This window comes from Homarus americanus, unplaced genomic scaffold, assembly GCF_018991925.1.
Source record: "Homarus americanus isolate GMGI-L3 unplaced genomic scaffold, GMGI_Hamer_2.0 scaffold24260, whole genome shotgun sequence".
Taxonomy (NCBI): domain Eukaryota; kingdom Metazoa; phylum Arthropoda; class Malacostraca; order Decapoda; family Nephropidae; genus Homarus; species Homarus americanus.
This window is the reverse complement of record NW_024721079.1, coordinates 7553737-7566602: the sequence shown is the minus strand read 5'-3', so window position 1 is coordinate 7566602 and position 12866 is coordinate 7553737. Positions and strand designations below refer to the sequence as shown.

Below are 12866 nucleotides of genomic sequence, written 5' to 3'. Positions count from 1 at the left end.
AGATTCACTTCAGGTCGCCTCGGTGTTATTTCAGTATTTTTTTCTGATAGTCAACCAGTCGGGTGTTTTTCTTAAACCATCAGTTACGAGAAATATTTATCGTACTATCCTTTGAGAATTTGGACCTAAACGATTATACGTGCTTTGCCTTACTTTGCCAGCCTGAGCCACGACGGCTAGGCTGGCTGGCTGGCCATTTCGTGAACTATGTATACTGATTAACCTTGAGACTGAACGTGGCTGCCAAGTGCTTGACGTGCCCACACCTTAATTCATTTCTCTTGTTGGTGGTTAATGGAATTTTGGCTTCTGTTGTAACCGATGCACCTAAATCTTGCTTAGAACACCGGCAAGGGTACAGAACAACATCTTGTATTGGGGAAAAATCCAGTTGGCCAAAACGATTTATTCCCGTCCCTGCCGGCGGTACACCTTGTAAGACATGATTTCGGACTGAGTCACCCAACATTCGCAGTCATGATAGGAGTATACTTCATATGAATGGAAGGATGTGTGTGTCTAATGTTATATGATTGAACAGTAGTAAACATCTCGATATGCTGTTTCCTCCTGTCGTGGAAATATTGACGGGAAATCTCATGCATCTTATGAACGTGACGTATACCGCTAAGGGAAGGGGACCACGCTTGAAATAACCAAGTTCTCCCCCTCCCAAGGCTCTTGGCAGCCACAGGTCTTGTACACCACAACACATGCTCAGTCACCTTGTGGTTTGCGCATGCGCGAACTCCATTACCTGGCTATAGAGTTTACAGCGTTATAAAGTATATTATGTTACATTACGCTTTTATACAGTTGTTTCAGCTTTGAATCCTGATGGCCAGGCTTATTTTAGACATCTTTATTACAAATATTGATTTCCAGTATAATTTCAAAATTATTTTGGTCGCTAACTTTCTGCCATTGTTTAAGTGAACCAGTTAAGTGCGTTCTCACGTCTCCATTTATTGAAAAAATGTTGTCGTGGGAGTCTAGAAGAATTCGGAGTCTGTCTCATCAACAGAGCCTCAGAGCTGGCATGAGTCGCCATCACAGTCATCACCACCTATGCGCCAAGTGTCAATACTGACGCTAACACTAAAATTATACGCCCATGTTTACCCCGCCGTCAGGATAAAATGGAATACTATTACAAAGCGCTGGCAATATTACTGACGCTGGCTATATTACTGACTCTGGTATGTTATTGACTCTGGCTATATGACTGACGCGGGCTATGTGACTGACGCTGGCTTTGTTACTGACGCTGACTATAAAACTGACGCTGGCTATATTACTGATGCTGGTTATATGATTGACGCTGGTTATATAACAGATGCTGGCTATATTACTGAAGCTGGCTATATTACCGCCGCTGGTTATATGACTGACGCTGGCTATATAACTGACGCTAATTATATGACTGACACTGGTTATATGACTGACGCTGGTTATATGACTGACGTTGGCTATATTACTGACGCCGGTTATATGACCGAAGCTGGTTATACTGCTGACGCTGGCTATATGCTTGACGCTGGCTATATAACTGAAGCTGGCTATATGATCGAAGCTGGCTATATTACGAACGCTGGTTATATGACTGACGCTGCCTGTATAACTGACGCTACTTATAATACCGAGCTGGCTATATGACACGCTGGTTATATTACTGACACTGGTGCTGGCCACATTACTAACATTGGCTTTACGTGTGGTGTGAGGTGGCTGTCGACTTATTTTGTATATTTTATACCATGTAATCTATATCCCGTGTTGTCTAGTGGCTAGGATACGCGGCTCTCACCCGCGAGGCCCGGGTTCGATTCCCGGCACGGGAAAGCATTTTAAATAGTTCACAATAACAAAGTATTTGCCTGGAAATGTTGAAACCTCAAGCGAGTAATAGAACTCCTGTGAAACTGCCTTTCAAACATGTGGACTGTATGTTATGTTGGTATACAGTACAAGCACCTTAATGTGTGACTCCAAAGCTGTGGTAAACCTCTCATTTTGTTCTGTGCTGTGTGAATCCTACTCTAAGCGACTGAGATCAGTGGCTATTGCGTATGTTTATAAATCTTCTTCAACCATTTCAGCTAGAAAATGTTGGAAATATATTAGGTTATCATTAAATTTTCAGAATCTTTAGAATGGAGAAATTAGAAAAACGCGCGGTTCACTTCTCATCAAATTAAAAAAATAAATAAATAAATAACATGTGTTTCTACCAGGTGACACACATGTATAGCTGCTGAGGCAGGATGAAAAGTTTACCCAAGACCTCATGGGAGAAGCTCATGTGCCTCCCACCTGGGGTATTAAACAAAGTCCTCCTCACACAACCCCTGGCGAGAATTGTTGTGAAACAGGAAGTTCTTATAAAGGTAATAGCAGGACTCAAACGCAGAAGTTGGTGGACTCTATGAAGTACATCTCAGTTCTGAGAGCACTGGCAGACTGGGGAAGAATGAGACAGTAAACCTTATCACTATGATGGGTGGTGACGGGTGGCCAAGAGCTTACCGTCCAGTGTAAGTTGTAACTCATAACAGTGGTCAGGAGAAACCTGTAGTGAAGCAGAACTTGGCCTTAACATGTCCAGAGCAACAAAGGTTATCTTGGTAACACAACAAATATCTATGAAGTATCTAACGTGTGGACTAAGCCTTTGATATATAGTTTACCTGGTAACACCTGCCTTGATTATTCTCATGGGTTTTGACAGTCCCGCACGAGGGATTCCTCTTCCACGTCCAGAAGCTTTGGCATTGCAGATACACAGATAAGCTCTGGATCCCATGTTTACGTCTTGGACATTATCCTGATTTAATGTGTCTTCGTGAAAATCAGTGAGAGTCCCTCAGGTATCTGTGTTGGGGCCCATGATATCAACGCCGTTTCCTCCATGGTTAATAATGTTGTGTCTAACCACACTGGGCTTTATTCCACCCTAGTAAATGACGACTGAAAACGACAGTGATGACGTGCACAACTTGTTATTATGGGTGGAATGAATACATATATAGACGTGTAATTTATAGCACCTCAGATACATTAATAACGGTAAAGTCGCCCCTACGAAGGCGCCTTTTGATAAGATCCAAACTGTGGAATCAATAATAGTGGAGAGAGAGAGCTTGGAGGCAGTAGTACTTATACGCCAAGGTAGACAGACCATATCCCAGGGCTCCATTGAATCTTTAAGTACACGACTCTTGATGTTAAGTTATACAAAAGCCTCCTAGTGACTATATTTTGGAATGCGCAAGTTGTGTGTTGTCTCACTCACGGGAAAAATAATGCAAATGAGATTAAATCAGTCCAGTGACACGTGACCAAACTAATCTTAGATCTAACGCGTGTTACACCAGAGACCGCAGGGAGTTGGACTAAAAAGTCATCTTATGGTAAAAATTACAACACCTCTGCAACAACCCCTTACAGTTATTTTCTACCTCTTCAAGACCATGGACAGTAATTACGTTCCACATGGACAAATACTTCAGCCCGCCTCACTACATGTTTGAAGTGAAAGAGCGGTTACCTTTGCACCACCCTCTAAAACTTATTCCCGTGCCGGGAATCGAACCCGGGCCTCGCGGGTGAGAGCCGCGTATCCTAGCCACTAGACAACACGGGATATGCTCTAACGTTTACCTTTGCTTACTTTTATTTTTCTTTACCACTGATCGACTCGTTAGCCGCTTGGGAGATGGGTTACGTCTCTGTTACGCACTGTTGGCAAGTACTGGGCATGCACCGGCTCCTGAATGTATCTGAACCTGCTCCAGTGCTTATCCAGTCTGGTCTTGAAAAAGCTCACACTCGGTACCGTCACAACACTCTCACTCCAAAAAAGTTACCCCTCACAGATTTTTTTTTTTTTTTTAGATTGCCCTCGAGGGGGCTAGTTTATTGGGCAGCCCCTTACATCCTGTGCAAGGTGAAGCGCAGACGCGTTGACAGCGCCCATCTGGGAAGAATGCGGAGTTCATGCTTGCCTTTATGACTCATGCATTAAGGGCGTAAAAGCCTGAAGGGTCATGGGTTTTGTCAGAAAGTTACATAAAGTGACAGAATGATGAGTGTGTGGGGGGAAAATTCCCGGTACAATTTATCTGTTTATGGCAAAGCGTGGCAGGTCCCTAATAATGTCAAGTGCCAGGCCTGTCTCTAGGAGGAAGGATATCTGGTCAGGGAGGGAAGAGGTGTTGGTAACGGCTGGGGACCTGTAGGAGGAGGTCATAGGGCAAGTGAGGATTCAGTGAGAGAGGGCGTGAGAGCCGGGGCAATCTGTAAAAAAAAATCGGGTTGACCACAAAGTTTACAAACAGTGCGGCCAGGCTCAGGGTTGCCAATGTACTAGGCGTGGCGAAGTAGAGTGGGGGTGGAGGTGACCGTGATATGGTGTGGTAGGACATGTACAGTAGGGGTGGAGAGAGGCTCATAGGCATTGACAAAATTGAGGGACACACCTTTTAGTGTGATTATGATGGCGTGTGCGTCGACATGCCGGTGGGGTACGGGTAGCCGGGGGTGGTGTCCTCAGGTCCAATAGATAGCCCTGGTGGAGACAGCACAGACACAGTAGCGGGCGCGGCTTGCGGTAGGTGGACAGGCTGAGGCAACATGTGTCGTGAAGACCTCACCTCACAGTTTTCTGGGCTTGCCGCTTCTTCAACCTTGAGCTGTGACCCCTAGAGGGGCGAGCGTCCGCCAGCTCCAGGTAAGGGCAGTCGACTGAGTAGTGCCCTTTGAGATGCTTGTACACCTTAATTAGATCTCCCCTTGCCCGTCTGTAGTATAAGCTAGGTAATTTCAGCGCTCTAATCTCTCAGGGTAGCTAAGGTGCTGTAGAGCAGGCACCAATCTGGTGGCCCTCCTTTGAACATTTTCAATCAACTGACCTTCCCAAGCATATCTCGGGGACCAGACGGGGTAACAGTATTCCAAACGTGGACGGAAGGACGGACCGTCTAGATATCTGAACGACCTTCTTATAAGACCTAATAATTTAGTTGTCTGATTTAACTTCTTCTCGCAATGACCCGAGAATTTCAGCTTATTGTCAACGTACACACCTAGGTCCTTTTCACATTCAATCTCATTTAATGCAGTCTCTTCGTCCCGTTGGGGCATATTATACGCCTCCTTACCGTTGGTACGTCCCAGGTGCAGCCTCTTACACTTCGTGACATTGAATCTTAGCAGCCATTTCTTCGGCCATTCTTGATTCTCAGAGATCATTCTGCAGCTCTTCACAGTCTGCTTGGTTCTTAATTTCCCTAAATAACTTGGTGTCATCCGCAAACATTTGTATGGAGGAATGTACAGCTTCAGGCATGTCATTTATGAAGCAAACAAACACCAGCGGGCCCAATACACTGCCCTGTGGTACCCTGCTTGTGACGGGTGCACATGATGATTTCGTGCCAATAATTGCCACACACTGCTTGCGGTCATGGAGAAAGTCTCCGATCCACGGTAGGACATTTCCCCGAATCCCGTACCCTTCCAGTTTAATTATAGCCTTTTGTGGGGTACACTGTCGAGAGCCTTGGCAAAATCTAGGTAAATCAGTATTGTCGACATTACCACCCTGTTCCAGAATTTGGGTCCAAATATCCAGTACGTTGAGTAATTGTGTTAAGCAGGAGCGCCCCGGCATAAAACAGTGTTGGCAATCATTTGCAAGGCTGTTTCGTAGTCGATGTTCCATCATGGCATCTCTTATAATGCTCTCAAGTTGTTGTTGTTGAGATTGTCGGACCGTAGTCCGACACGGGCCTTTGCCTATAGGCGGCCCGTTTGGTGGTTCCGGCTGGAGCTCCAGGAGCAGCCAGACCGGATTGGGATTGGAGGTGGTCCCACCTGCAGATTGGAAGGATACTGCAGGTTGCAAGTGTGAGCGGACCCCTGATCAGTGGACGCTTACCACCAACCCCCACTCTTGGACGTGGTCAGTTTCGGAGTGGCGCGCCCCCCGAACTGGGGTCTGCACTTGCTGGGAGAGGATACTTTCTAAGCTATCTGGGTGGTGGGTATCGTGTGATGACCCGGAGTAGGTGGTGAATGTGGTCTGTTTGGGCCTTTCGGGTTAGAGTGGCCACTGGTGTTGTGTGTGTTTCTTGGGAGATTTGAGTTCTGTTTCGGAGGCTTTGTGTGACCTCGCAGTCGAGGAGATAGTGTTCAAGTGGGTTGGCTGCTGGCTCCTGACAGTAGGTGCATTCCATGACGTCATTTCCGATCATCTGCCAGGAGCACTTGTACCCTAGTCGTAATCGATGAAGGCTGACTTGGGTTTGTCTTGGAGTTTTCTTGTCAGCGAAAGGTGGTTCCCCTTTTGTGGCCGCCAGGTACCATTTGGCTGATTGGGAACCAGCGTTGAATGCGTGAAGGAAGCTCTTTTTGATGTGGAGCTTGCTAGTCTTTCTGAGGTGATTCTTGATCTGTTGCACGCTTGCTGGAACTTGGATGTGTACGCTACTAGAACGTGTAGCTGCCTTGGCTGCTTCGTCTGCCACGTCGTTTCCTCCGATCCCTACATGACTGGGAATCCAGTGTAAGACGACTGGGCGGTTTTGGCTTTGGAATTCCTGTAGCTGTGCGAGGATCGAGGTAATGATGTGGACGTTGTCTCTTGGTTGACTGTGTTGCAGCGCCTGCATGGCCGATTTCGAGTCCGTGTGAATTATGATGGACTTGTTGTGTTGTGTTGCAGCGTGTTGTAGGGCCTTTGAGATTGCTACCAGCTCTGTTTGTAGGGTGGAGCAGTCATTGGAAAGTCTCCATCGGAGGGTCTGACCTTGGGTGTAGAAGGCCGCTCCGGATTTATGATGTTTTGGGTCCATCGAGCCGTCTGTGAAGTATGATGCTGCATCAGCCGGTGTCTCGGTGGCTATGGCTTCCAGAGTTATTTTTTTGAGGTCCTCCTTCTGGAGGTTGGCTTTACTATCGCCTAGGTCGGTAATTTTGAATGTGGCTGGTGGAGGGCTCCATGGTGGAGGAACAGCGTAACCATTGTCTCGTGTGTCTTGGTTGTTCTTGACGAGTGTTTCTGCTTGCAGGTGTCGGATGACCTCGCTTGCCTCGTGCGACCAGGTGGCCCCTCTCACTCTGTGGTCGAGGTGGAGGGAGGCACTGATTCGAATTTTGGCAACTGTGGGCTTATCTGATCTACAGATTTTGGCGAGGAGACCGGCTGTCACCTGCTTGACTCGTACTGCCAGGGGTGGTAGTTCGGTTTCCATTTGCAAATTGCAAATTCTGGTCCACATGGGTGCTCCGAGCATGGTCCTGAGAGCATTATTTTGGATTACTTCTAGCTTGGCTATTTGGTCTTCTCTCAGTCCAATGAGTGCTGGAGCACTGTAATCTACCAGCGATCTGATGGCGGCCGTGTAGTAGGCTTTGAGCACATGAAGGTTTGCTCCTGCGGTTGTGCTGGTGAGCGACCTCATTATATTGTGTCTGCTCTTCGTCCTGTGCCTGAGATACTCGAGTTGCGGCTTGAAGGTGAGTTTCTGGTCAAACCAGATTCCAAGACACTGGTGGGTGTTGATCCAGACTACCGGCGTGTTTTGTATGGAGAGCATCTTGTCTGGTGTGTCTGTGCAGATGGCCATCGCTTTCGACTTGGCTGGATTTATCTTGAGTCCAAGTCTGTTGCACTCCTCTTCTATAAGTTGGAGAGCTGCCTCTCAAGTACTTTACATACTATGCTGGTTAGGCTCATCGATCTAAAGTTATTCGTGGAGTGAGGATCGCCCTTCTTGAAGATAGGACTCACGTAAGCCATTTTCCAATCACTGGGGACCTTTTGCCCATCCAGGCATTTACTTAACAGGATCTTCAGGGGCTCAGCTAGCTCTTTGCACAACTCCTTAAGCACTCTGGGATGCACCATGTCAGGTCCGGGACTCTTACGAACCTTTAGCTCTGACAGTCTATTTCTTATAACCTCTTCTGTGAACACAATGTGGGTCAGTGGTGTGTCGTACCGTCTGTTCTCAAACACAGGAAGACTGTTCGCATCCTCTCTTGTGAACACCGAGGAAAAGAAGCTGTTCCATGCCTCGGCTTTGTCCTGGTCAGTATCTGCGTAACTACCATCTTTAACTACCTATTCGCGTTCTTAATTTCGACTTTGCATAGTGGTAAAACGCCTTTGGGTTTGACTTGAACTCGCTTGTAACCAGACTCTGGAACTCCTTTTCAGCCCATCTACACTTTGCCTTAGCTTGGTTCCTGGCTCTTGCATATATCCTCCTATCCTGCTCTTCGTTTGACCTAACCCACTTCTTGAATTTCTCGGTTGTCTTCTTAACTCTGTCGACGCGGAAGCTAAAAAAATTATTGTGGTGCGGGGCGGGCTGGTTGTGCAGTTGTTAGTACACAACTCTGTTGTCTGTCCTCCCTGTTGGGTGTTTCCACCATTGATATGTTGCCATATTGAGTATACCTTCATAGCACAGTTGCCTTGTTAACACCAGACAATTTTATTCAGCTTAGAGGCAACAACGAAAACAATGTCTAAAATGTATCAGCAGCGATTCATATTTGTATCCCGTGTTGTCTAGTGGCTAGGATACGCGGCTCTCACCCGCGAGGCCCGGGTTCGATTCCCGGCACGGGAAAGCATTTTACAAATTCCCAGCAATAAAAATATTCCTCCAGGTCTGCTTCAACGGCTAGAAAGAAGTTTAAAGCGGCGCGTAGGATGGTCATGTATCTCTCGATGTCATGGTAGGTGGCAAACAAGTTACTACAGCCAGTTTACCTGAATGTAATGAATGTTGTAATGATATGTTCACTAATCGTTTAATATTACACAAGCGTGTAATATAGTTATATAATTAGTGTTACTGTGAAAGTTTGACGCTGCCTTGGTAAGTCAAGGGTGTCTGTCTGGTGACCACAGGGCACACCAGGTAACTCACAGTACCAACCACGTGCACCTGAAATCATCTCTCTTGCTCTCACATATCAACCGAGATGGGATTATTATGTCTTCCCCTTTAAAAGTAGGTTCCATAGGCCTGATCGCCCATTGTGGGAAGTTTGCATACAATGCACTGCATTATAAAAACTTTAGTACAAAAGTATGCAGTGTGGCCAGTACTGCACTTCTCCAACTGTAAAGTTAGAGATTAATTCACAGCTGGGTAGACTAGGGGTGCCCTTTAATGTTTGGATATACAGTATTCCAGGTTCAGGTTATATAAAAAGATATTTGGTTCAATACATATCGGACCGTACGTAATTGTTATAAGCACGGGCAAGACTTCATACTATTGTTGTCTTAAAGTGATCAAGGTGGTGGTGTGTTACGTCACGCCTGTGAAATAAGTAAGAGTGGAGTTCTCAGGTTGACCTAAATAGCCGCGTTTACTGTAATGTTTGTAGCTATCCCCTTGTAGATATGGATGGCTGAGGCTTGGCCGTAAACAATAAATTACAGCTTTTGTATTTTCAAATACCAGTTGTCATGTAGGTCCAGTCTGTTAGTGTATTGAACCTGGCGACCTACACACACACACACACACACACACACACACACTCATAACACCATCTGTGAGGGAATTACTACACCACGTGATGCCCCTCATAACACCATCTGTGAGGTAATTACTACACCACGTGAGGTCCTTCATAACACCATCTGTGAGGGAATTACTACACCACGTGAGGTCCCTCATAACACCATCTGTGAGGGAATTACTACACCACGTGATGCCCCTCATAACACCATCTGTGAGGTAATTACTACACCACGTGAGGTCCTTCATAACACCATCTGTGAGGGAATTACTACACCACGTGAGGCCCCTCATAACACCATCTGTGAGGGAATTACTACACCACGTGAGGCCCCTCATAACACCATCTGAGGGAACTACTACACCACGTGAGTTCCTCCTAACACCATCTGGGAGGGAGTTACTACACTACGAGTTTGCTGTTCAACACCTACATTAATCTGTAGGTTCACTGTATGTTCCTTTACCTTTCTCTAATGAAGGCTTTTGTTAAACCACCAATGTATGTAATACGTCATTTATGTCCAATGTATATTTTCAGCCTTCGGGCTGCAGAATTTTTTCAATAAACCGTTAATTATTATTATTATTATTATTATTATTATTATTATTATTATTATTATTATTATTATTATTATTATTATTATTATTATTATTATTATTATTATTATTATTATTATTATTATTATTATTATTATTATATATATATATATATATATATATATATATATATATATATATATATAGTGAGAGAGAACAGCGATAAGGGTAGAGGCGTTATCTGTTACATCACACAGCAGTTATCACTCAAGGTCTGTGTCACTAGAGCAGAGCCCCCGAGGTCATCACCACCAGGATGACTATCATAATTCAAGAAATATAATGCTCAAAACTCCGAGATTTCAGGATAAACGTCTGTAAATTAACTCATCTTTGGAACTAGTAACGTAGACGGCCTCACCTGTCTTGTTCAGCTTTTCATATGAGCCTGGTCAAGTTTTTACGGCGTGACTTAGTGACCGTCAAGTAGACTTGTGGTACTGCCAGGCTCGCTAGTGACAGTTGAGAGTTGAGACCTGTTAACCCATTTGGCCAGTGAGAACATTTATTGAGGGCTGGGTACTGTTCTCTTTTGATAAATAATGAAGACATACGGAGGTGGTGCTGCCATCTGTCGACTGATTGACTACTACATTATCGGCAAGTAAGAGTTCCAGTTCTTCAGCTGACCGAGTTGTCAGTTCTTGTAGCACTGAATGCTTAACAACCAACGATTTGTGAAAATTGTCTTGACTATTTCAATGGCAAAGATCATTAAAACAAAATGTTGAATAAGGAATGGAAAGCTACTTCAACTACTACTACAGTACTTTGCTGTCACTTGGAATCGAGTATGATGATCATCCAGCTATGATACAATGAAATGAGTTATTAAGGATGTCACCTTCGAAAAATTTGCTATATTGAAATTTTTAAAATTCGAGGATATTAACACTTACTGCTGTGCCCTCTTTGTTTACAAATCTATCAATCACTTGCTTGACAATAATTACTTCCAGTTCTGGAATAATCAGAGATACAACTTAAGGCACCGAGAGCTACTAAGACCACCCCCCATGCGCTCCTCTCAGTCCCAGACCTCCATAAAATATCATGGTGTGAAGGTGTGGAACAACTTACCCCCCACACATCCGAGCAAAGACTACACTCCCTTCCTTTAAATCATCTCTAAAAAAATATCTATTGTCGAAGTATTAATACTTCTTGTAACACTTACTATATTTACAGTACCTGCTTTTATTGTACCATCAAAACCGTTTTATCGGAAATTATCATGTAAATAAATAAGTAATTACCATTGCAATAAACATAATTGCCAACTAGACATAATCCTGAAAGCTCTGTCCTCTTGTTCAACCTTATTACTGTACAACCCAGGTTGTACTGCTCCCCCATTATACTTATGTTTTTAAATTCCACTCTAATTTATATATATATATATATATATATATATATATATATATATATATATATATATATATATATATATATATATATATATATATATATATGTATATATAAATAAATAAATAAATAAATAAACAAAATAATAATACCAAAAATATAGTAAAATAAGAAAAATAAAAAATAATAAATAATAAATAATAAAATAAATAAATATTGAAGTGATAACCGTGGTAACACTATGAGATGTACTTATTACTACCATGCTATTGTACTATTCCAGATGAAACTAAATGTATCATAATACTTCCTTGAGATAAATGTATAGTATATATCAGGTGCCGCAAAGAGAGCTCAGGTTCTCAACTGGCTCAGCCATGTTAATATTGTTATTATTATCCACTCTGTATCTGTGTTTTTCTGGCTAAATAAACCGTTTCAATTCAATTGTTTCAATTCAGGTGACTACAGAAGCCGATACGGGACCGGCAGGGTCGTCCACAGATGTTGCACATGTGGGGGGCTACATCTAGTGCAGGAGGGGCGGCGGAAGCGTCTTTCCGGCGCTGGCGCTTGTCTGCCTCGGTATTCAGTCTGGCTAACTCGAAAGTATTGACACCTTCTTCTGTGGTGCTCCTCCAAGCGTTATGGTGTGGAGTAATTGTCTCCCAGGTGAGGGGGTCGATATGGCACTTTTTCAGGTTTGTCTTAAGATTATTCTTATACCTTTTCAGTTGCCCGCCAGCGTTACGTTTACTATTCGTTAGGTGACTGTAAAGTAGCTGTTTTGGCAGACTACTGACGTCCATACGGTAACATGGCCAGTCCAACATACTGTAGTTGTTCATGGATAATGGTAGCCTCAATTATCCTACAGTTGGTGTCAGGCTGAAAGAGAATCTGAGTCTTATGTACATTCACCTCAAGTCTAAAGTGTGCATACGCATCTGCGTAGGTGTTCAGGATCTTTTGTAGGTCGCGTTCAGTGTGAGCGACAAGGGTGAGGTAGTCTGCATACTGAAGTTCAGTAATGAAAGCTGCCATCACATTTGTTACTGCCTGGAGTCGTCTTATCTTGAAAAGACCCTTCATCTGGTACTCGATGTCCACCCCACCAGTTAAATTGGCACTGGCACGCGTAAGGAAGGCAGCCAAGAAAATGGAAAAGAGAGTTGGTGCCAGTACACATCCTTGTTTTATCCCCGTTTGGATGGTGAAGAACTCAGACTGACTGCCATTATGCAGGACACTGGCGTTCATGCAATTGTGGAGTTGCCTCACAATGGCGATGAATTTTGGTGGGTAGCCAAAACGGCTGAGGGTCCGCCAGAAGGCTTCCCTGTTGACCGAGTCTAAGGC

At 44.2% G+C, this 12866-nt stretch overlaps 3 non-coding genes across 3 annotated transcripts; 2 read left to right on the top strand and 1 right to left on the bottom strand.

The window, feature by feature from the left end:
- Positions 1 to 1769: 1769 nt before the first annotated feature.
- On the top strand, positions 1770 to 1841 carry Trnae-cuc. The gene has a single exon. It is a non-coding gene; the product is annotated as a tRNA-Glu (tRNA).
- A 1730-nt stretch (positions 1842 to 3571) lies between these two features.
- Trnae-cuc lies at positions 3572 to 3643 on the bottom strand. Its single transcript has one exon. It is a non-coding gene; the product is annotated as a tRNA-Glu (tRNA).
- Positions 3644 to 8567: 4924 nt separating this feature from the next.
- On the top strand, positions 8568 to 8639 carry Trnae-cuc. The gene has a single exon. It is a non-coding gene; the product is annotated as a tRNA-Glu (tRNA).
- Positions 8640 to 12866: the final 4227 nt, after the last annotated feature.